At 54.1% G+C, this 22,295-nt stretch overlaps 1 protein-coding gene across 1 annotated transcript in view; it reads left to right on the top strand.

Annotated features, from left to right (window-relative positions):
* Nucleotides 1–22,295, top strand: part of FGF1 (fibroblast growth factor 1) — a 95,231-nt gene that overhangs the window by 10,414 nt on the left and 62,522 nt on the right. The window lies entirely within an intron of this gene.

A 22,295-nucleotide genomic window follows, 5' to 3' on the forward strand; every position in this document is an offset into this window, starting at 1 on the left:
AAGGCGACTTGGACAGGAAGGAAAAGGAGCCAGGTGAAGGCAGAATGTTTTAAGTTGGTAGCATTGGATACAGCCCTCTGCAGGTGAATCCCAGGAAGCTCCCCTCTGGCTCAGTTTAGGTGGGCAAGTGCTAGCTGCTGGCGCAGGCAAGAAAGAGCAGTACCTATACTTCAGAGCCTGCGGAGAGAACGCACCAGGACTCCCCATTCTCTCCACTCCTCCCCCGCTAGCCACCAGCTACCGGGGCCTGGAGGGGGAGGGAAAGCGCTCCTCAACTGCTCGACTGCAGTGCTGGAAGAGGACCCTGTGGTTCTGCAGGTGCCCACGGCTGTAGCCCGGGAGGATCGGGCTGGCATCATCTTGCCGTGTCACACTCCACCCCTTTGGGGTAGCCCGGAAACTCAGCAGCCCTGGAGCACCTGTCCGTATGTGGGCAGCTTTAGTTTTAGTTACCTTTTGATGTAACACTCGGGCTGAAAGGCAGGGTTAGAGAGGGTGGCAATGGAAGGCTTGGATAGGGTGGCATCCGCTGGGTACCTGGGTTACTCCCAGCCTTCCCTTCTGGCTGCAAATGGCACATTGGTCTCAGGACCCCTGTGGCAGGCACCAGTACGCAGGAGCTGGAATGGCTTCCCCTGGGCATTCTTTGGCACACATGCCATGCATACCCACAGCTCTACTGCATGCCCAAAGTATGCGAGGCTCCCAGAGGCAGCTTGAGAAATTCAGACCACCAGCTGCTGGAGTGGGAACTTCAGGCACTTCATCCAACACTCATTTTCCCTGAGACCTTATCTCCCGTCTCAGGCCCAAGAGCCCACCCTGTGCCCGGGCAGAGTTCGAGCTCCCTGTGCCCTCTCTGACTGTTGTGCACCCAGCCCCACTTTTCCAAAGCCTTCCTCTCTGCTTTGGAAAGAAGCACTTTCCCTTTCATTCTCGAAGGGATGTGACTGTTTCCAACTGAGCTGCCCAAGCGCTGCTGGGAGGATCCTCTGCTGGCTGGGTGCGAGGGTGCGACAGTGGCAGAGGACTGCAAAGAAACCGGCCTTGCCTTGGACGGCGGTGTCTGGGGAGGGCTGGCCAGGGCAGCGTGGCCTTGAGAAGGGGCAGAATTTGGTGGAGACTCTGATTCACAGTCACAGAATCCCCATCGCCTGTGTTTTCTTTGCTGGTCACTGAGGGCTTCCCAGGAAAACCCCTTCCTGAGCTGGTGTCTCTGAGGGTGAGACCCCTAACCTGCTGGGGAGGGCAGCTGGCGGGCATGGGGGAGGCTTCTGCCACTGGCCCTTGCTTCTGTCAGTATGAATAAAAGGACTTGTAAATGAAGGACCTCATCAAAAACAGTCGATATGCAAAAAGTTAAGAGAGAAAACAATGTCGGGAAAACGCTCCTCCAGTTCAAGTGTTCACATGTGGCTTGCCTAGGTCCAAAAAGGACTTGGGACAGCAGTATCTGCTTAAGTGGTCTGACGTTACAGGCAAGCAGCACCAACCACGATGATGGTGTTTCCTGCCTACATGGGAGACGGATGTCCACGTCTGACCCCAGGAGGGACAGCAAGAACCATCACTTTGTTGAAACGCATGCTGTGGACCCTGAATAAACCATTAGAGCTCCCAGAGCTGCCAGGAGCCAGGCTCCTGTGCGGAGAGGAAGGCACACCCACTTCCACCTCATTAAGTAGGTATTGCTTGGCTAATGCAGCGCACCTTGAATGAGAGCGCTGGAAAAACAATCTGTAGTCATTGTGCCTCAGGCATACCCTGTGCTAGGTAAATCGAACACCCATTCATTCCCCATAAATTGAGGGTGAATGAGTATTTTTTCCCCTAAGAAAGGATCATTTGTCAACAGATGTTCATCAAGTACAAAATAAGGCCCATCTCAGACCTAACAGGATCCAGTCCAGTCGAGCACAGAGAGAGAGGGCAGGGGAGTCTGGAGGAGGGGCGGGCAGCAGAGAAGGGCCTGGGCTTCAGGGACGCCCAGCTCAGTGGGCAGCTAAGTAGAGGAACTCGAGGCCGAGGAACAAGCATCTGAGCCGGTTGCCTACAGGCAGAGAAAGGGAGGGGGGGAATGGCAACTGTACCTGAGAGGCCGGGCAACAGCGTGGCTCAGCACATTCGCCCTGCCGTCAGACCGCCTGGGGTCCAAACGCGGACGGTGCCACTTACTGCTCCTGTGACCCTGTGTCTCTGTCCTCATCTGTACCAAGTCCAGCTTTGCTGTTAAAAGAGTCAAGTGGGTGATGCCTGGCTTACTGTGAGTGTGATGTGCGCACTGCTCTTACCGTGGAAGGGTGCATTCGGAGAGGGCTGCTCGCAGTCCCTGGACGCCTAAGTGCAAAGTGACACCTGATGAGTGCTCACCGGTGCCACGTTGGAGGTCTGTCTGCCTCTGAGCACAGGAGAGACGGAAGAGAACCTGTCCTGGTCACCGGCATTTCTTATGCCCTGACTGAGCCCAGGCACTATGCCTGCCTTGAAGTCTGTATCACAATCAGCCTAGTGAGTAGGGGCTTGTCATGCTGACTTTGTTTGCTTGACTAGATGAAGGAATACTTAGAACCCTGGAAAAGCACTGTTTTAGGTGTTTCCAAAGAGGTTAACTCATGAAACCTTCAAGGAGGGCAGGCACCAGGCAACTGGCTGGACACAACACAAATCAGTGTCTCCACCTAAGAGCTGAGATACACTCGTCTCAGGCCTTGGATGTCAGGACTCCGGGCGTGCTGGCCTTCAGACTCCAGGATCTACACCAGCGGCCTCCTCCCTGGGGACTGAGGCTTTTGGCCTTGAGTTGAGAGCTTCCCTGGTGTTAACACCCTCGCACCTGCACGCAACCAGGCCACTTGGCATCCCAGGCTGCAGGTGACCTGTTGTGGGACCTCTGAGCTTCAACAAGCACATCGGCCAATTCCCCTAACCAATCCCCCCTCGTGTGTTTATGTACGAGGGCACCCAAAAAGTTAGTGGGAAAAACGAATTTAAAAGGAAGTTTATTTTGGGTGCAAAACATTTGGAAATCCATGCAGCTTTTTTATAGTATCCATTTTCCATCATCTTTCTGAAGACTCACTTCATGCATACTCTGTTGGTTCTATGCTTCTAGAAAACTCTAATACGGGGTTATTATAGGGACAGAGGCGTGGTATGGCAGAGTAAAGCACTGCCAGGGACAGCAAAGCTGTGGGGCACCACCTACCCTGCAGCAGGGCTGCGTCCCTGCAGGGCACTGCTCATGGACACGGTGCTTCTCTGCTCCTTCAGGACCCGTCCACTGCTCCCCGGGGAGTTTCCCACAGAACGTGTGTGAGAATCACAGGGGAGCTTGCTAAAAAATCAGGTTCCAGGGTCCTATCTGCAGAAGCGGTATTTGTGAGGAAGCCAGGATTCTGCGTGGTTTTGGCCCAGGGCATTCTGATATAGGGGGTCCACAGACCCCAACTGAAGAAGCTCAGGTGTGTTCGTTCTGGGTGGTGGGGACACAGCTTCTCCAGCTGGAGCGTCTCTGTCATTGCCTACTTCCTGAATGACCTCACGAGACCTCCACCACCATCTAACAATAACCACACTTCCTGCCTGTTGCATCATCATGGCCAGGCACAGCACCACGCCTGCCACTTAAACTCTCCTCTCATTAGCTTTCCTAAGAATCCTCTAAGTTAGGCGCTATTATTTCTGCATTTCACAGCTGATGGAGAGGGCCCACTGAGGGTATGTGACCGAGCCGGGATTTGAACTCGGGGCTGGCAGATGACCAGAGCCCAGCCATATGACCTATAGGCTGTCCTGTGGGAGTGGTCTCAGCTCCTGCTTTCCCACTCTTGGCGGGCTGGCTTTCTCCAGCTCACCATCCTGCCTGGTCCACGTCACCCTCAGACTTCCACCATAGAATTTCTTCAGAAGATGATGCACGCCTGTGTTTCCCTATCTGTTCTCTCTTTCAATGAGTCAGAGGCATCGGGATGACGGGGATGCTGAAGCAGGTGTATGGCTTGAACCATGCTCACCCCTAAATTCACGTGTTGAAATTCATCCCCTAACCTTCAGGACCACAGAGTGTGACCATATTTGGAAACAGGGTCCTGACGGACACAATCAAGTGAAAGCGAGGCCAGTAGGGTGGCTCCTAGGGGAAAGGGGAAGCTTGCACCCAGAGCCATCCACTGTGAGAAGACCATGTCAAGGGGCGTGGAGGGAAGCCAGCCACCTACAGACAGAAGAGAAAGGCCTGGGCTGCATCAGAAGGAACCCACCCTGCTGAGCCCTTGACTTGGGACCTGAGGCCTCCAGGGCTGGCAGACCACGCAGGGCTCGCTTCGACTGCCCCACCTGGGGTCCCAGCAGAGCCGTGCAGTAGGATGTCACATTCGAGCTTCCCACTCAGGCCCTGACTTGGGGGCAACTTCACTGCAGACCAACACATTATGCCACATTGGGGCAGCTGGCTCTGTTTGGACCCCGAGTGCCTTCCTGTGGACTAACCCCAGGTTCTTGGTAGCCACAAGCAGACCTGAGGCCCAGGAGAGAAGGACTGAAAAGAAGGAGGAGAGAGGGAGGAGAGAAGATAAGTGAAGGGACAAGGAGACAGGAGGAACGGGGAGAAAGAGGAGTGGGGATAAGGATGGCACAGGGGCTACTGCAAGCCCCAAGGACCAGCTGCACGCAGCCCATTCTTGGGCACCCCCTGCGCTGTGACAGGTGCAACAGAGTAGGAACCGACACTAGATGGGTACAGACTCCCAGCAGGCAATGACCCCTCCGGGTGGTCCTGCAAGGCAATGGCAGAGGTGCTGAGCTGGGCAGGGCTCTGGGAAAGCCTCTGTGAGGAGCTGGTGCTTGGGTTGCCAACTGAAGGGTTGGCAGGTGCCATGTGGTGAGGGCTGGGTGTGTCAGGTGGGGAATGAGCACATGTGAAGGTGGCATGGTGTTGCCAAGGAGTGGGAGGAGGGACGCTGGGGCTGGAGTGCCAGCAAGAGGGGCAAGTGAAGCCTAAGGGGCAGGCAGCATGGGACCACGCAGCTGTCTTGGGGATTTAAGTCCTTAAGCCGTGAGCCAGGGGAGCAAGTGATCCTACAGAGGGGGAATTCTCATTTCAACACAGGCAGTGTTGGGGATGGAGATGCTGATCGCATGGCTCAGCAGTGAGTCAGCTCTGAGGCCCCTGAGAGCATAAACTTGGGCTCGGAGGTGCAGCCACTAGGGAGCAGAGTTCCCAGTCCCTTCCCAGATGGTGCCTTGGCCACTGTGTCCCTCAACAGAGTGTGTTCTGGGGGTCTGCTATGGCCCCACTGGGAAGGGACTAGAGGAGGCCACTTCTCCCCAGCAGCCAAGCCAGGCTCCTGCCGCAAGTGACAAGGCAGCCCCTCCTGGGCATCAGTTGGTGGGGCACAGGAAGCTCCCATGACCGTCACTGCTCCTTGGCCTGCTTGTCCCCTGCTGGGACTGCAAGAGCAGGCAGGTGCATCATTCGGCAGGGGGCTTAGAGAGTGACAGAGATGCCAGTTGTCAGGGGAATGAGGGGAGACATTAGGTGGTGACGGGTCTGGAAGAGGGCAGAGCGTGCTGGACATCTAGGACCTGAAGCCTTACTGGTGAGTCCACGTAAGAAGCAGTGAGATGGGCCTGGGGCGACTCCAGCTTGGTGTCTGCAGTCTCCCAGGCGCCCAACACACACTCCGTTCTCACCAGTGGGAACCTCGTTAGTGCCAACCATTATGGCACGACGCAACGGCTGACAGCGTGCCGTGGCCACGCACCTGCCTGCCATCCACAGCTCCCTTCCTTTCCACTACGGCACAGGACTGCATGTAGTTCAGTAAGGGTGAGCTCTTGGAGCAACTGTGGAGGAAAGAGGTGATTAGGGGAGGCAAGAACACAGCTGGGCGGCCACCTGGGGGCAGCATTCTGCCCCCACCCCCTCTCATTTTCACATCCGCTCAGCGTTCCCCCCAACTCCTGTCAGTTCCTCTGCCATTCCTTGCCCCAGCCCACCTCTCAGATTTTGCAATTGCTCTTCCAGCTTTCTGGACGCTTCCCCCAGTTCTCCATGTAGCTAAACTCTTCTCATCCTCAGGCCTCACCTCTCTCATCACCCATTCAAACGCGCCTTCTGGTCCCTCTCTATCTTACCTCTCTTTGCTTTGTGGCACTTACCCTGATCTATGGTTATCTTACCATTTTATTTTATATTTTATTATTTATTTCAAGGAGTTACAAAGAGATCTTCCATCTACTGGTTCACTCCCCAACAGCCAGTGCTGGGCCAGGCCATTTTCTACTGCTTCCCCAGGTGTATTAGCAAGGAGCTGGATTGGAAGTGGAGCAGCCAGGACAGGAAATGGCGCCCATGTAGGATGGCAACACTATAGACGGAGGCTTTATCCTCTGTGCCACGGCGCCAGCCCCTATCTTGCCAACCTTGTAGAAACCTGCCATCTCCTATTCTCCCCTCCAGAATGTAAGCCTCAGGGAGGCAGGAGCAAGCCTTTGCCTTGTTTCCTGCTTTATCCCCAGCGCCTAGAACACAGGCTAGCCACGTAGTAGGTGCTCACTAAGTATCAGGTCACTGGATGCTGAGTGGGAAAACCAAGACCAGGACAGCAGTGGATCCTCCTTACAGAGCTGGAGACGGGCTAGGCACTGTTGAGAGCAAAGTGAAGTTTCCATCAGAACCTCTGACCTTAACTCAGGGCGGGACTTGGGGGAGGGGGTAGGTACCTGACGGTGCCCAGGTTCCCATGCTATGGTTCAGCTGCTCTAGGGGGGTCAATTTAGTCTCATTTCTGCAGAAAACTTGAGTTGGGAGCCAGGAACAATCCACCCTAGCAGTGCTGTTCATGCCGAGGAGTGAATGAATGACTTCTTCTGGCAACCTAGCACTCCAGGCAAATGAGTGAGGTCAGGTAGCTGGAAGGGAGACACATGCTCGTGCCCACGGAGGCAGCTGGAGTCCCTGGCTCTCCCTCCCCCAACAGTCTTGGAAATCATGGGAAAGGTTTACACTGATTGATTGGTGTGGGCAACGTGCTGCACCAACACCTTGGGGGACAGAAAGAGCTTCTGGAGCCTGAGCGTCCTCTTGTCCTTTTCTAAGAACCTATGAGAATTTAGAAATGCAACAGAGGGAAGCTGAGAACGAGGCTCCAGACTCGCTCCTGGAGCCACCCAGAGCGAGTTCCAAGTCGCAGGTGGGCCCAGCCTGGCTTCCTGGAGTCAGCTGGCTGCGTGTACTTTGATGAAAGGCAGCTTTAAGTTACAGGAGAAAATATTGCTCCCGAATTTAATTAAAGGAAAACCTCGATTGGTTTTTCTTGCTTGACAACAGGGGTGTCTCCTAACGGAAGAAATGCAGCTTAGCTTCAGTTTCTTTCCCAGGCTGAACTCTGCACTCAGTGGGCCACAGCAGACTGCCTGCCATTCTCCTGGGATATCCTGCTGGGCACTTGGGAAGCGGAGCCCTAGGGCTCCCAGAAAGGGACTTACGTGGGATACAGGAAACGCTTCTGACAGTTCCAAACCTGACCTGTGCCGCTTAGAACCTTTCATGCCTTCAGAGCAACAGCCTTGATACTCTGGTAGCAGAGCATGGTGGTCTTGAGCAGGGAACACGGGGACACGTGTCTGGCTTTGACTTGTGGCTCTGACACTCCACAGCTGTGTGATCCTGGTCCAGTTCCATAACCCCTCTGAGTCTGCCCGATGCAGGCTACAGCAGCCCCTAGATGCTAGGTTGTTGACAGGGATATGTGAATCCACATGTAGAGCCTACAGAATGTGTCCATACGACATCAGAGTTCATGGGGTCGTTAGTTGTACATATACATGCACAGAATATTTTAGCACACAACGTATCGCATGCCGTATTTGCTCAATAAAATACTAATTATTACGACAAACTCTGTAGTCAGTTAGAAAGGACGCAAGGACGCTCAGGCCCTCTTAGAAGCTCTTTCCCCCAAGGTGTTGGTGTAGCACTTTGCCCGCACCAATCAAAATCAACACAAGCCTTTCCCACGATTCCCATCAGACGTGGGGGAGGGGAAGCCAGGGGCCGCGTCTGCCTTCATGGATGTGAGGGCAGGAGCGTGCGGGTTCACAGGCTCCCTTCTGGGCACCTGACCTCACTCGTTTGCCTCTGATGCCCAGCAGCCAGAAGTCATTCACCCCTCGGCATGAACAGCACTGCTAGGGTGGATTTTTCTCAGCTAATGGTTCCTGGATGCCTTCATAAGAATGTGTTTGAACTCCAGAAATGGCCCTGGGGCAGACAGTCACCTGCAGCTCAGCTGTTGCCCATCAGCCTTCTTTGTTCCGGGGGAGGATCGTCAGTTGGCAGTTTTTCGGCACTTAGTATCTGCATGTCAGGGACCGTTAGTCCTGGAGCAGACACGGGCTACCTCTGAGCAGTCCAAGTGCAGGTGTTCCAAACGCATCGTGAGAGTGATGTCTGTGAATTCTTTGTGTTCCATGGATACACGTGTGCACGCACACACACGAATCCTGGCTGGATCCCCTGCAGCCGGGGTCCCGTGGTTCCTCAGTACATGGGCTCCTTGAAAATCCCGCTCCTGTTCCCTGGTGCTGGGCTTTGAGCTCAAATCACCCGACAGCAGGCTGCAGGGTAAGGGCTGGGGGGCTGGCGTAGGGGGATCCCACAGCCACCTGGCACGTGGGCTGCCTGATGCCCCGCCCTCCCTCGCCGAGTGGCCTTGGGTAGGGAATGGTCCATTCGTGGGAGCAGCTGCCCTCACTGAGGATGGCTATGGCAGGGAAAGGAGACATGGTGTGGACAATGCATGGCACAGCATGCGTGCGCTCTCTCTCTCTCTCTCTCTCTCTCGCCAATTCCCTTCCTCTGCGGCCCTCTGGTCGGGCTCGCAGCTGAGCGAGCTGGGGACGCTGTCTTGGAGGTCTGTAGATGTTCCCTCGTCCCAGGTGACCGTGAGCACATCCTGTGGCTCCCGTAGCAGCCCAGAGACGGACTCTGGGCCGGGATCCTGGCTGCCCCCGCCCTCCGCTCAGCCCACCCGTTCACCAGTGTCCAGGCCTAGAGCAGGGTTTGCAGGCCTGTTGCTCTCCTACGCCCTCAGAGCTTTCTCAAGGCCTGAGGCGTGGGACGCTCCCACAGGGAGGCTGGACGCCCTCCCGTCCCACGCTGACCTCCCTAACGCATCCCTCCCTCCCACGGAGGCCCAGGGCTTTCACACACAGCTGCCGCAGGGCGGGTCCCACACAGCAGTGTGAGTTGGGGTGGGGGAAGCGTTCCCAAGGCCAGTGCGCACTGTTTCTCGTGACCCAGTGACCTGACCCTTCCCGCCTCGTGCTAGCCCCGGACGGAGCCAAGACTCCGGAGGGCGGCCTCACCTTGGGCTAGCTGGCTGGAGCCCCACCATGGGGGGAGGTCCGGCTCCCACGCTGGATGGACCCTGGGGGAGGTCGGGGGAGGGTGAGCCAAAGAAGGCCTCATCGCCTCTGTGTCACCTCCATGCCTCCCCCCTCCGGCTGGCTCGGCAGTCGGCCGAGGGGTGTGGAGGCCCCCCACCCTCCTCATTAGTGGCCTAGTACTTAGAACACTGCTGTGCGCACCAGAGAGCCTGGGTTGGAGTTCTGGCTCTAGCTCCCTACTGCAGCTTCCTGCTAATACAGACCCTGGGGGGCAGTGGTGATGGCTCAAGTGACTAGGTCCCTGCCACCCCTGTGGGACACCCGGATGGAGTTTCCAGCTCCTGGCTTCAGCCCCACCCAGCCCCAGATGTTCTGGGCCCTGGGGAGTGAACCAGCAGATAGGGTCAAATTAAAAAAGACACAAAAGAGTCTCTTTCAAAAACTCTACCCATGCCACTGTAAGACAAGCACTCCCTGAGCTGGCTGCTCGCAGGTCTATGCACCGTACAGCAAGAGAGGAGCCGCGGGTGACGAATGGGGAGTAGGACAGCGCCTAGAGGACGGCAGCCCCAAAGCCACGATTTCCCGGAGCCCAGAGCTCGCTCTTCCTGGCCGACCCCACATCCTGCTGGCCCCGCGCTGGCCACTCGTGTTTCTCATTATCTCTCCCCCACCCTCTTGAAAGGCTTCTCGCTGCACCCAGAGGCTTATTTTTAACTTGCACAGTAATGCTAGGGCCACACATGCCGCACTACCTCCATCCCCAGGACACTGGGCTGCCTTGTCGGGCCGCATTCTCCCCGCTCCCAGCCATGCTGCCTTTCCTACTCCACGAGGGACCCCGCCCCACGATCCAGCAAGGAAGGGCAGCTGTGGCCTTGGCCCCAGGCTGATGGGGCAGGGCGTGCCATCCCCTCCCCCCACAAGCCAAGGGAGCCAACAAAGCAATGAATGGCACAGAGGCACTGCGAAGAGGTTGGTCCCATACAGAGGACAGACAAGGCCTGGGGCAGGGAGGCTGTTCCCATTGGGCAGGGGGAGGAAGCTGCTCTTAGAAGGTGACACAGAAGCAGGGGCCATTAGGCTGAGAGGCCACCGTGCACACAAGGAACAGGAAGACTGTTGCTCTGGCAGGGGAGGGCACGTGGGCTGGGCAAAAGCATGGTGTGTTCTAGAACGTGACAGAAGGCCAGTGGACAAAGGGAAAGCGGCCAGAGGCAGGCAGAGTCCAGGCCCAGCAGCTCCAGAGTCACGCAGAGTTTGGGCTTTATTCTGAGTGCTGGAGAAATCTTCAGACAGGCTGGCAGGCAGAGGTGACGAGTGATGACTGACAGACATCCCCAGACCTCAGCTGGCTCCCGAGTAGGCGGGAAGGCGGGGCTGCGAGTTGGGAGGCCGGGGGTCCTGCAGGAAAGGGGTGACAGGGTCGAGGCTGGAGAGGCTAGAGTAGGGCAGCGCCACACCTGGGAGCAGGCGGCCTCATGCAGAAGCGGCACCCACTGAACGCTTTCCTCCCAGAGGGTGCAGAACCATGCCCTTCAACTGTACGCCTGGAGCACCAAGGCCAGACGAGCGACAGGGCTCAGCACCCAGTGCCTAGGACTGGCCGCATTTATTAGGTGTCTAAGCACAATTAGGGTCTATGTCCAGAGGCAGGCATTTTGGTCTAGTAGTTAAGGCATCAATTATGGCATCCACATCGCACATCGGCGTACCTGGTTCGAGTCCTGGCTCTGGTTCCTGGCTCCAGCTTCCTGCTAACGCACACCCTGGGAGGCAGCGGTGGTGGCTCAAGCAGTTGAGCTCCTGCCGCCCACTGTTTCCCACTCCCAGCTTTGGCCCTGGCTGGCCCTGGTCCAGCCTTGGTACAGATCTGGCCATTGTGGGCATCAGAGGAGTGAACCAGTGTGTGGGAGTGAGTGCTTGCTCTCTATAAACTGCATTTTTTTTATTAGGAAAAAAGATCTTTCCCCAAAATTTGCCCCCTTTGATTTTCCTGAAAGGTGTATAAACACTATTCTCTCTCGACGCCAGTAGCTTTCTCTGTTCTTTAAATCTTTGGGTGGGATCTGAGGCCAAATCCACCATTTTTGTGGAATTTTTAGATCAGTGAGAAGTAAAACGTGGGGGGAAAAGGTCAAAATTCTCAACTTCGATGAGCTTGCTTCCACTGGGTGATCCCACTTGCCTACAACACTCAAAGGTGACTTTTTAAGCCTGAGCGGCCTGAACAGTGGTTCCCACAACCCACTCTGGGCACTGTGTGTATTAACTCACTGAATTCCCCCAAGACAGAGCAGCCAGTGCCACCCTCAATCCTTGTTACAAGGAAGGAGCTGAGGCTTCCAGAGAAGGGGGTGACGTCATGTGTGAGGAGGCAGTCAGGCCCGGGAGCCTGCTCGACCTCCTAATCCACACCAGGGCCCCACACCAGGGCCTGCTGCTGTCTGCTCCAGTGGCTACTGTGTTCTAAATTCTGCGTAGAGAGAGCTGAAGGAGATCATGTGAAATGTTAGTCGGGCAAGGAGATGAGAGAATCTGTTGTCCTTTGCATTCTGGGTTTTTTGTATTTCTTTGAATACACTATGCTTGGTACATAGTCTGCACTCAAAATCTATTTGTTGAATGAAATTGTTGAGTTCGTAAGTGTATGTTATTTTAAAATTAATTTTGGGGGCCGGCGCCATGGCTCAATAGGCTAATCCTCTGCCTTGTGGCACCGGCACACGGGGTTCTAGTCCCGGTCAGGGCTCCGGATTCTGTCCCGGTTGCCCCTCTTCCAGGCCAGCTCTCTGCTGTGGCCCGGGAGTGCAGTGGAGGATGACCCAAGTCCTTGGACCCTGCACCCCATGGGAGACCAGGAGAAGCACCTGGCTCCTGCCATCGGATCAGCGCGGTGCGCCAGCCACAGTGCGCTGGCCACGGTGGCCATTGGAGGGTGAACCAACGGCAAAGGAAGACCTTTCTCTTTGTCTCTCTCTCTCACTGTCCACTCTGCCTGTCAAAAAAAAAAATTAATTTTGGATCAAGGAAAAGATTTCATTATGGGAAGTGTAAATTAAAATTTAAGATATTTTAGGAAAATAAAATCCTACCCATCATCCAGAGACAGGCACTATTGAACTACTGGTAATGTTGATTTATACTTTCCAGTCTTCTCCTGTGTTTATGTCCATGTCTCTATGTCTGTTTATCTCCCTATGTATTTCTGCACACATGTGTGTGTGTAACAAAAAGGGCATCATACCGTATTTTTAAGCTTTTAACTTGGTTTTCTCACTTAGCAGTGTATCACGAGCACTCCTCCTTCCATTTAATATTCTAAAGTAGAATTTTGAAAATGTGCTCTATTTTGAATTGCCACGTAGTCACGGCGCACCCTGTGGGGTCCAGTGCGGGGCACAGGGAGCCGGCGTGGTCCAGGGCAGTCCTCTGTAATTTACCAAATGAGCCCTGGACCGCCGCATCATCACGCCGCGGTCACCACGATGAATAACGCTGGACCGAACTCCTTCGACGGCACCGCTCAGGCACAGTCCCGTCGTCCTGTGTCTGGACATCGCCTGGGGGGCTTGCAGACAACAGAAGGCTGTTTCTCCCAGTTCTGCAGGCTGGGGAGGCCGGGTCGGGGCTCCCGCATATTGGGTATCTGCTGCGCGCTGCTGCCTGGTCCATAGACGGTGTCGTTTTGCCGTAACCTCACGTGGCGGAAGGGGCACGGGCTCTCTCTGGGGTCTCTTTTGCACGCTACCTGTCCCATTCATGAGGACTCTGCCCTCGTGACCTAATCACCTCCCAATGCCAGGCTGGGGTTCGAGTTTCAGCAAGGGACTTGAGAGGATGCCGACGTGCAGACCACAGCTGTTCCATCAGAGTGACAAGGGGACGAGCCTGCATTGTCAACACCAAAGGAGGAGGCACCCAGCAGCGCCTCTGGATGGGTCAGCTGGCGGCTGTCTTGCCCCTGCCCCACAGAACCACTTAAAGCTGAGCACACGCCATGCCCCAGACTCCCCATTTTCCCAGCGCGGGCCATTAGTCATTCTCTCCAATATGTTTCTGGTGCAATTCTGCCACAATGGGGGTAGGTTAGGAAAAATCCCGTCTGTGACTAAAATGTGGTCCCAAAGTTAGACGACTGGGTTTAAAATCCAGCCCTACCCCCTTAGCAGCTGTGTGACCCCAGGCGAGTTCATGTCAAGCCTCAGTTTCCCCAGGAATTAGTGGCGCATACCCCAGAGGACACAGTGAGCATTCCGCCCAGCATGGGGCAAACGCTCAGAAAATGTTTTGCACTGCCGTGAGGAAGGCAGGGCACGCAGCGCCTCACAAGTGCAGGGCTTCGGAAAACACTGTCCCATCCTCCCTGCAGGATCCGAGGAAAAGAAATTCCTAAAAATCACTCAAAATGCTGTCTGGCTACATTACTCTGTTTTTGTTTTGTTTTTGGTGGGTCTCTTGCACGCTACTTTGAGGATGTCAGAGTTTGACGCATTCAAGGCAGTGAGCTCTCCTCTCCTTCCCTACCAAGAACCAGGCTTGCTGGGCTAGAAGCAATGCTGCTATGCACAGCTGCATGAGCAATGCCACCTTCCTCTCCACTCGGCCGGCTGTGTTTTCTAAGTGTCTATGCTAAAATAGAAACAGCAGCCTATGCGTGCACAGGCACACACACACACACATACATACGCAGGACAGCCTACCGTCCCAAACTGCCCTGTGTTCTATGACAACACACAATGCCCAACCTTTCAAACACAGAACACAGAAAGGACCAACCTGGCCCATACACTGAGTATCAGCTGTTAACACAGACGCCCTGCCACCACACGGCAGTACTCACTGCGCCACACTGAACACATTTTTCGCACCTAAGTTTTCCTTATACACAGGGGAGGGGGAAGACTACAGTACATTCATCTGAGCTAAATACTGCCACAGCCCGATTGGAGGGGCAGCAGAGGAAGCCGAGTGTGGAGACCCTTCTGCTCCTAACTCGTGGCTTGTGACGCACGTGAAAGTCCTGGGATTCCTCTGAACCACAGTCACCAGCAGTGGAGGGGACAGGGCACTTCTAGGGGCCCAGTCACGCGTTTGCATTTCTGTCTACCTGTGGGAAATGCTCAGAAAAGTCTTTGTGGGTCACAGCACATCTTCAATATCAAAATGGCCCTGGAGATCACAGATAACACACTTAATTGTGAGGCACCCTGGCAACAGCGCAGGGCAACCCCTGAAGTCATGACAGGCGTGTGTGCCCTTGGCCTCGGCTCTCTGTCCCTGCCCAGCCTCCTACCAGGAACCAAACATCTTCCTATAAGATGTTTCCTATAAGATGTTCCCAGAAGCATTTTCCGATCTCCCTTCTCGAAAATGCCCACTGGCTCCACTATTACTGCCTGGAGAGAAAAGTCTCAATTCTGGGGAATGGCATTACTCAAGGTCATCCCTGATCTGACTCCAAACCAGCTCGCCCCCACCCTGGGCGTCCCTGCAGCCCCCACCCCTCAGCGGCCTGGGCCACTGGCACTGGGAGAAGACGCCCTCTACGGCCCACTCCAGCCTTAGCTCAAGCGATGCCTCACTCCTACACCCACTTATCAAGGCTGTCGTGCCATTTCCCCTTGAGCTTCTCTGCCTCTGTCAAGGGCAGGCAGTTTGTCTTCCTCAGCCTGAGTAGCCAGGACAGCAAAAGCAGCAGCTGGAATTATGAGATGCTACAACACGCATTTTCCTTATACGCCAGGCGTGTGCTAAGGGCCTCACATGTGTTATTCCAGTGTGTCCTTGTAACAAGCACACAGGTGGGCAGGATCCCTGATCGCTGGCCCAGTTAAAGGAAGGAACCGGACCTGGCCTTCCAGATTTAAATCCAGGAAGCCGCACTCCAAAACTCCTGCCTTTAACCATGACACCACTTTCAGGCCCATACTGGGTCCAGCCAAACAGCCTGTACATGGGAGGTCCTTTATAGGGGTGGCTCAGGTAAGAGAACAGCCAAGAGCAAGCTGCCCAAGGTCATGGCCACTGAGACATGGTGAGAGCTGGGCTGTTAGCAGCCATGTCTTCTCCGCTTACTAACAAGAAGAAAGGGGGCCAGTGCTGTGGCTTAACAGGCTAATCCTCCGCCTTGTGGCGCCGGCACACTGGGTTCTAGTCCCGGTTGGGGCGCCGGATTCTATCCCGGTTGCCCCTCTTCCAGGCCAGCTTTCTGCTATGGCCCGGGAAGGCAGTGGAGGATGGCCCAAGTGCTTGGGCCCTGCACCCGTATGGGAGACCAGGAGAAGCACCTGGCTCCTGGCTTCGGATCAGTGAGATGCGCCGGCCGCAGCGGCCATTGGAGGGTGAACCAATGGCAAAAAGGAAGACCTTTCTCTCTGTCTCTTTCACTATCCACTCTGCCTGTCAAAAAGAAAAGAAAGGCCGCAGTGGCCATTGGAGGGTGAACCAACGGCAAAGAGAAGACCTTTCTCTCTGTCTCTCTCTCTCTCACTGTCCACTCTGCCTGTAAAAATAAAAAAAAAAAAGAAAGAAAGAAAAAGAAAAAGAAAAAAACACTAAAAAAAAAAAAAAAAAGAAGAAAGGAGACAACTAGTTTCAAAGGAAACCCACATTTTTGACCAACTTAACGGCAAGGGGTTGGAGGGAATTGTGTTGGATCTAAATCAGCTGAGTTTGGTTAGATTTGGGTGGTGAGCATATAGGCCCCAAAGCCAAGAACCTTCCTTTGATGGATACCAGTGTCCCTGCCCAGCCTGCAAGATCACTGACAAGGGAATACCTCTCCCTCTGTCACTAGACCACACCTGCTTATTTTTTTTTTAATGTTTTTATTTTCATCTACTTGAAAGGCAGAGGGAGAGAGATAAAGAGAGAGATCTTTCACCCACTAGTTCACTCCCTAAATGGTTGCCAAGAGCCAGAGCTGGGTCAAACCGAAACCAGGAGCCCAAGACACCATCTGAGTCTCTCACCTGGGTGGCAGGGGCCCAAGCACTTGAGCCATCATCTGCAGCCTGCTGGGATGCATCAGCAGGGAGCTGGATCAGAAGCCGAGCAGCCAGGACTCCAAGTCACACTCCCATACTGGATGTGGCCTCCCAAACGGCGGCTTAACCTGCTGCACCATAACACCCTCTCCAAGCCTGGCTGTTTGTTTTGTTTTTAAGTTTAATTTTATTTATTTGAAAGGAAGAGTTACAGACAAGAGGGAGGGACAGAGAGAGAGAGAGAGAAAGAGAAAGAGAGAGAGAGAGAGAGAGAGAGAGAGCTCTTTCATTTGTCAGTTTACTCTCCAAATGGCTGCAACAGTGGAGCAGGCCAGGCTGAAGCCAGGAGCCAGGAGTTTCTTCAGGTCTCCCACATAGGAGACCATCTTCTATTGCTTTCCTAGGCCATAGCAGAGAACTGGGTCAGAAAAAGAGCAGCCGGGACTGGAACCGGCACCCACATGGGATGCTGGAACTGTAGGCAGCGGCTTTACCTGCTATGCCACAGAGCCAGCCCCGGGCACATCCATTTCTTTAAGGAAGGGGGAGTAGCGAAGCCCCCAGGCCCTCTCCAGTGGACCTGCCCTGTCGACCCCACACTGACCTGCCTTTGTGAACATGGGCAGGAAGGCAGTCTCCTGGTTTTCTCAGGACAGTGCTCCCGGGTGGGCACTGTCCAGGTCAATGGCAGTGGGGCCAGTGGGGACAGTTAGGACCAGTTGATTAGGAAGGGGAAAAGGTTGGCTACCCAGGGAGCTGTACACAGACAGTGACCTCCAGGCCAGCCAGGGCGCTTCCTCCATTCCTCCCCAAGTCAGGAAGAGAGAGCGTGCGCGGGGCGGGGCTGGCCCCAGAGAGCCTGGAGGACAAGGGCCAGAGCTTGACCTTTCTGGGCCCCCAAAGCCTGCCGCATCTGCAGCGCGGGATATTTGGAAATGAGAGGACAGCGTTCCCATCTCCCCTCTCCCTCTTCCTGCGGCCTGGAAGGGACTAAGGGATTGGTGGCCTTTCCTTGGCTTATTTCTTTGCATGGCTTCAGTTTGCCTTGCTATACTGTAGACATCTTCACAGACGACACTGTCCTCTGGACCCTGGCTTAAACACTACAAGTTTTGTGGGGACTATGTCGGAGAACATGCAGACGTGGACAGACGGATGAATAAGTCAGTGTCGGGAATCCAGGCTGACACCCTGTGCTTTCTAGACTCTGATTCAACCATGCCACACTGCTGCTGGATCGCATGAAATCCTACACCCCCATCCAGCCGGTTCGCTGCACTCTGCCTTTAAGATTTTTAAAGGAGCCGAAACACGTTTTGAGAAGCTGGGACGCTGGGGACATGTTCCTCAGACCGTGAAAGTCATTGGGTTGTGTTACAAACGCAATGAAAAGTCCTATTCCACAGTTCCCCCAGTAGCATCTGTCTGGCCCACGGTGCTGCTCCACATTCTGCCTCTTATGAACAGGACCTTAGGGTGGGGCCTGTGGCCAAGATTCATTCAGTCAAGTCTGAGGCTTCCATCAGGTGGCATCCAGGGATGGCTGGTGCTTCAGTGGAATCGCACCGCTATCCTAGGGGCAGGCAGAAGTCTGGGTCTTCCTCGCGCTGGCTCCGATGCAGTGAGGTAGGCAGAGCCTTAGAAAGGCAGGCTGCAGGAAGTAGGCTCTGGGGAAAAAGCCACTGGCTGCAGCTTCAGTGCTCAGGAATGATGAGAAACACCAGGGCCCAAGCAAAGAGGAGGCAATGCCCGTGTACCCAGGAGGCCCTGCACCTGGAGAGCTGAGGCTGGGAGAAACCCACCGTATCTGAACACACCGGGAGGCTCCTGGGGTGGGCACTGTCCATGTCGAAGGCGCAACGCCTGCTGGCCTTGACCGACAGTGCTAACTGCAGGGCTGAGAGGCCCTGTGCAGAGAACATCACTATATTTAGGTCGCCGAGTGTTCAGTAAGGACAGGCAACAGCTAGCTGGGGCACAAGAGGAGACAGGAAGGCAGAGAGACAGAGAGGAGCTGTGTTGAGGGGAGGTCTTGGGTCATTAATTGACAGGGAAAACCCCAGCCAGGCCTTGTGGTGGCCTTTTCCAAGCAGGAGCATGCCAGCCCTCCCCAAGGTAAACAGCTGCAGAAGTCATGACAGAGAGCGCGCCAAGAGGGTGGGGAGCCTGGCTCAGACGGAGGACACCAGCACAGCAGGGAGGGTGGGGGGATGGAGGGTGCAAGGTGCGATGGGCAGAGACCAAGGGGAGGTGGCCCCAATTCCAAACCAGGGCATGAGGGCTCACCTGGGCACTGGGGCCCTTCCCCAGAGAGCCCGAGAGGAGCGTTTGGTGGTGGGCTTCCCAAGTATATCTCAGGAATGCTAGCTCTTTCTATAACATATAATAAGGCAATGCTATTATGTTATGACGTGTCTCATCCATGTCTTCATCTAACATTCACACAGTGTAGCACTGCACTCAGCACTTTGTATAACTTTATCTCATTTTACCCTCCCAACAACCCTAGGCGTTTAGGTAACATTGTCATCCCCATTCCAGAGAGGCACAAACTGAGGCTCAGAGAGGTGACATTGGCTAGCCCAAGTCTCAGGGTTAGCAGCACCCTGACTTAGCCCTTGGCTGACTCCTGGGTCCTAGCTTCTACCCACCTGGGAAAAGCATTCACAGGCACAATGAGGGGAAGGGACAGTGCCATGAATCCAACACAGGTACAACCACCACAAAGCACCCAACTGCCACTTACCCATGTCCCCTCACATATTCCATCCAATTCATAAGATCTCCTACACCATCGTCTTACGCATCACCAAGACATAAGATGCTACCCAGCCTGACCACGGAGATGTTGAAATGCTACAGACTGTGCCTCTGAGGCACGATGCAACCACGGCAGGAGTTCAGTTCACCCCCACGGTGGTGCTTTCGTAGCATCGCCAAGCTTTGCAGAGGGGGACACTGGGACTGCAGCAGGGAGTCTGCGTCCATGGCAGCTGCAGAGTCTGGACTCATCCTCAGTGACTTCCTGGGCCCAAACCCCTGCCCTTGACCATCAGGGCACACGGGCGAGGAGGGAGAGGGGCCGACTTTGTCATTTATTCCTTCTCACGGCCTTGGCCAACAAACACAACGGAGGTGCTAACTGCAGGAAAGAGGGAGACTTGGCCTCGTTCTGCTCGTGGGTTCATCTGCGACTGGTTCACCTGGGGACGTCAAGCCTCCCCCCTGGATTCTGGGGATGCACCCTCTGGCAGTGAAATCAGGAGGTGCCATTCAAGAAGATCCTTGCAGTTCTGGTCTTTTGCGTCCCAGTTCATAACCCTCCCCAGTCCAGGGTCTCTCTCTCTCTGCTCATCTCCCCCATTTCCCAAACTCCACTTGTGAACTGTGTCAAGTTTTCGACATCATCCTTGACCTTGAACTGCATTCTTCCCACATCTTCCTGCCTCCTCCCATCTCAAGTGTCTCAATGCTTTGACCTCATTCTGTCTTCTTCAAGAACCTTATTCGCAACTTAATCACCACCTAGTTCTGTTCCCACCTCCTTCTCATTAAGTCTTTCCTAGAATCCTGAACATTAAGATGAGATATTGGGCAAGAGAGAGGTGGAATAAAGAGTTTGTGTGTGTGGAGAAAAGCCAACTGGATGAGTTTCCTTGCTTTAATTTTCTACCTCGTTCCTCTATCACCCACTGGGCTGTAATGTACAAGCCAGCTTCTTGGTTTCCCAACTTATGTCATCATCGTGTATCTTCTCGCCCTCTGTCTTGACCTCATGACAATCCTTCCCATAATTTTCCATGGTGATGAAGACGGATGGACTTTCATTAAATCTCCCCCAGTTCTTTTAAACACCCCTGTCCTCTCCCCTCCTAGCCTCTGAGTCATCCCTTCCCATCTCATCTCTTCTCGAAGCCTTCCCCAACACTGGGATGAAGGCTAGCACTTGGCGCTTCCCCCTCTTCTGATTTGACGCCTACTTCAGCACCAGATTAAAATCACATCTTGGGAAATCATTCTGTTGGAAATGCTCGTTTTCCTTTTTCTGGTCAACCTTCTTCTCACGCATCTTGTGTCCTGCAGAACTGCTCTGATTGCCTGTACGATTATCTCAACTTGGCCCAACTTTCCCACAAAGCCCCACTAGAGGAATTGTAGAACATCTTGCGATTTCAATACATGTAAACGCTGACTGCACATTAGACGTGACATGTCTTCAGTGCTTGAGGAAAGTGTGAAACCTGCTCTGTGTGGATTCCCTGTGTCCCCAGGTCCCCTGGGGCAGAGCTGTCTGCTTCATCCATGCCCTCCATTCATGGAGGAGAACACAGGAAACAGGTGCTGAATGAATGAATGACTGGCAGTCATCACTGGGCATGTGTGCCCGCCCAGGATGTGAGCTCCGTGAAGGCTTCCATTCACTCAACACATACTGACGGACAGCCGACTGCTGCCAGGCTTGGGTTAAGCATGGTGGCCATAATGGTGAATAAAACAAACAAACCCTCGCCCTCTTAGAGCTTGCCCACTAATGGCAAAAGACCATTGAGGCCAGTGCTGTGGCTCAATAGGCTAATCCTCCGCCTGCGGCGCCGGCACACTGGGTTCTAGTCCTGGACGGAGCACCGGATTCTGTCCCGGTTGCTCCTCTTCCAGTCCAGCTCTCTGCTATGGCCCGGGAAGGCAGTGGAGGATGGCCCAAGTGCTTGGGCCCTGCACCCGCATGGGAGACCAGAAGGAAGCACCTGACTCCTGGCTTTGGATCAGTGCAGTGTGCCGGCCGCAGCGGCCATTGAGGGGTGAACCAACTGAAAAGGAAGACCTTTCTCTCTGTCTCTCTCTCTCACTGTCCACTCTGCCTGTCAAAAAAAAAAAAAAAAGACCATTGAAAAGGCATTCTATTAGCATCTGCCTACTGCTGGGCTCTAATACGTGTGCTGGGGACTCTTGAAATCACAGAATGTTGTATTCGTATTTGTTCTGGGAGAACCACGCAACTGGGAAAGAGGGAGACACTTAAGAAAATGAGGTGAGGGCATTTGGAAAAGACTTCATTGAAATATAATACACATACAATTCACCCATTTAAAGTGTACAGTTCAACGGCTTTTGGTACATTTACAGAGTTGTACAACTGTTGCCACTAGCTAACTTCAGGGCATTTTCAACACCCTAAAAAAAATCCCCTTATGCATCAGCAGTCATGCCCTAGTCTGTCTCTCCCAGACCCCAGCACTACTCATCTACTTTCTGACTCCGCAGCTTGGCCTATTCTGGACATTTTGCAGAAATGGGTCACACAACGCGTGTCCCTTTGTCACTAGCTTCTCTCACTTAGCGTGATGTTCTCAAGGTGCATCCCCCCTTGTCCTACACAATTTCATTCTGTATGGCGGAACCATATTCCATTGTTTATCCATCCATCATGTGGTGGACATTGGGGTTTGCTTCCAGTTTTTGGTCTTACGAGTAATTCTGCTCTGAGATTTATGTACTCACGTTTGCGGCAACATATGCTTTCCTTTCTCCTAGGTATGCACATAGGTGTGGGATTGCCAGGATGTATGGTAACTCTTAACCATTTGCCGGACCCCTAAACAGTTTTTGCAAAAAGCATGCATCATTTTGCATTCCCACCAGTGACGTGTGAGGGTTCTAATTTCCTCCTGTCCTCATCAACACTTGATATAACCTGCCTTTTGCACTAAAGTCACCTTGGTGGGTATGACGTGAGTCTGTGCTTTTGATTTGCCTTTCCCTGATGGTTAATGACGCTATCTTTTCATATGGAGGCGGGAATGCCTGTCTTATGCTTGTGAGGCAACTTCGGACTTGGTACCCAGCACAGCGCCTGTGTGTTGAAGGTGCTCCCTCCTCAGAGACTGAGCCAGGAGGCCTGTCACCTGGACTCAGAGA

The sequence above is a fragment of the Lepus europaeus genome, chromosome 4 (genome assembly GCF_033115175.1).
Source record: "Lepus europaeus isolate LE1 chromosome 4, mLepTim1.pri, whole genome shotgun sequence".
NCBI lineage: Eukaryota > Metazoa > Chordata > Mammalia > Lagomorpha > Leporidae > Lepus > Lepus europaeus.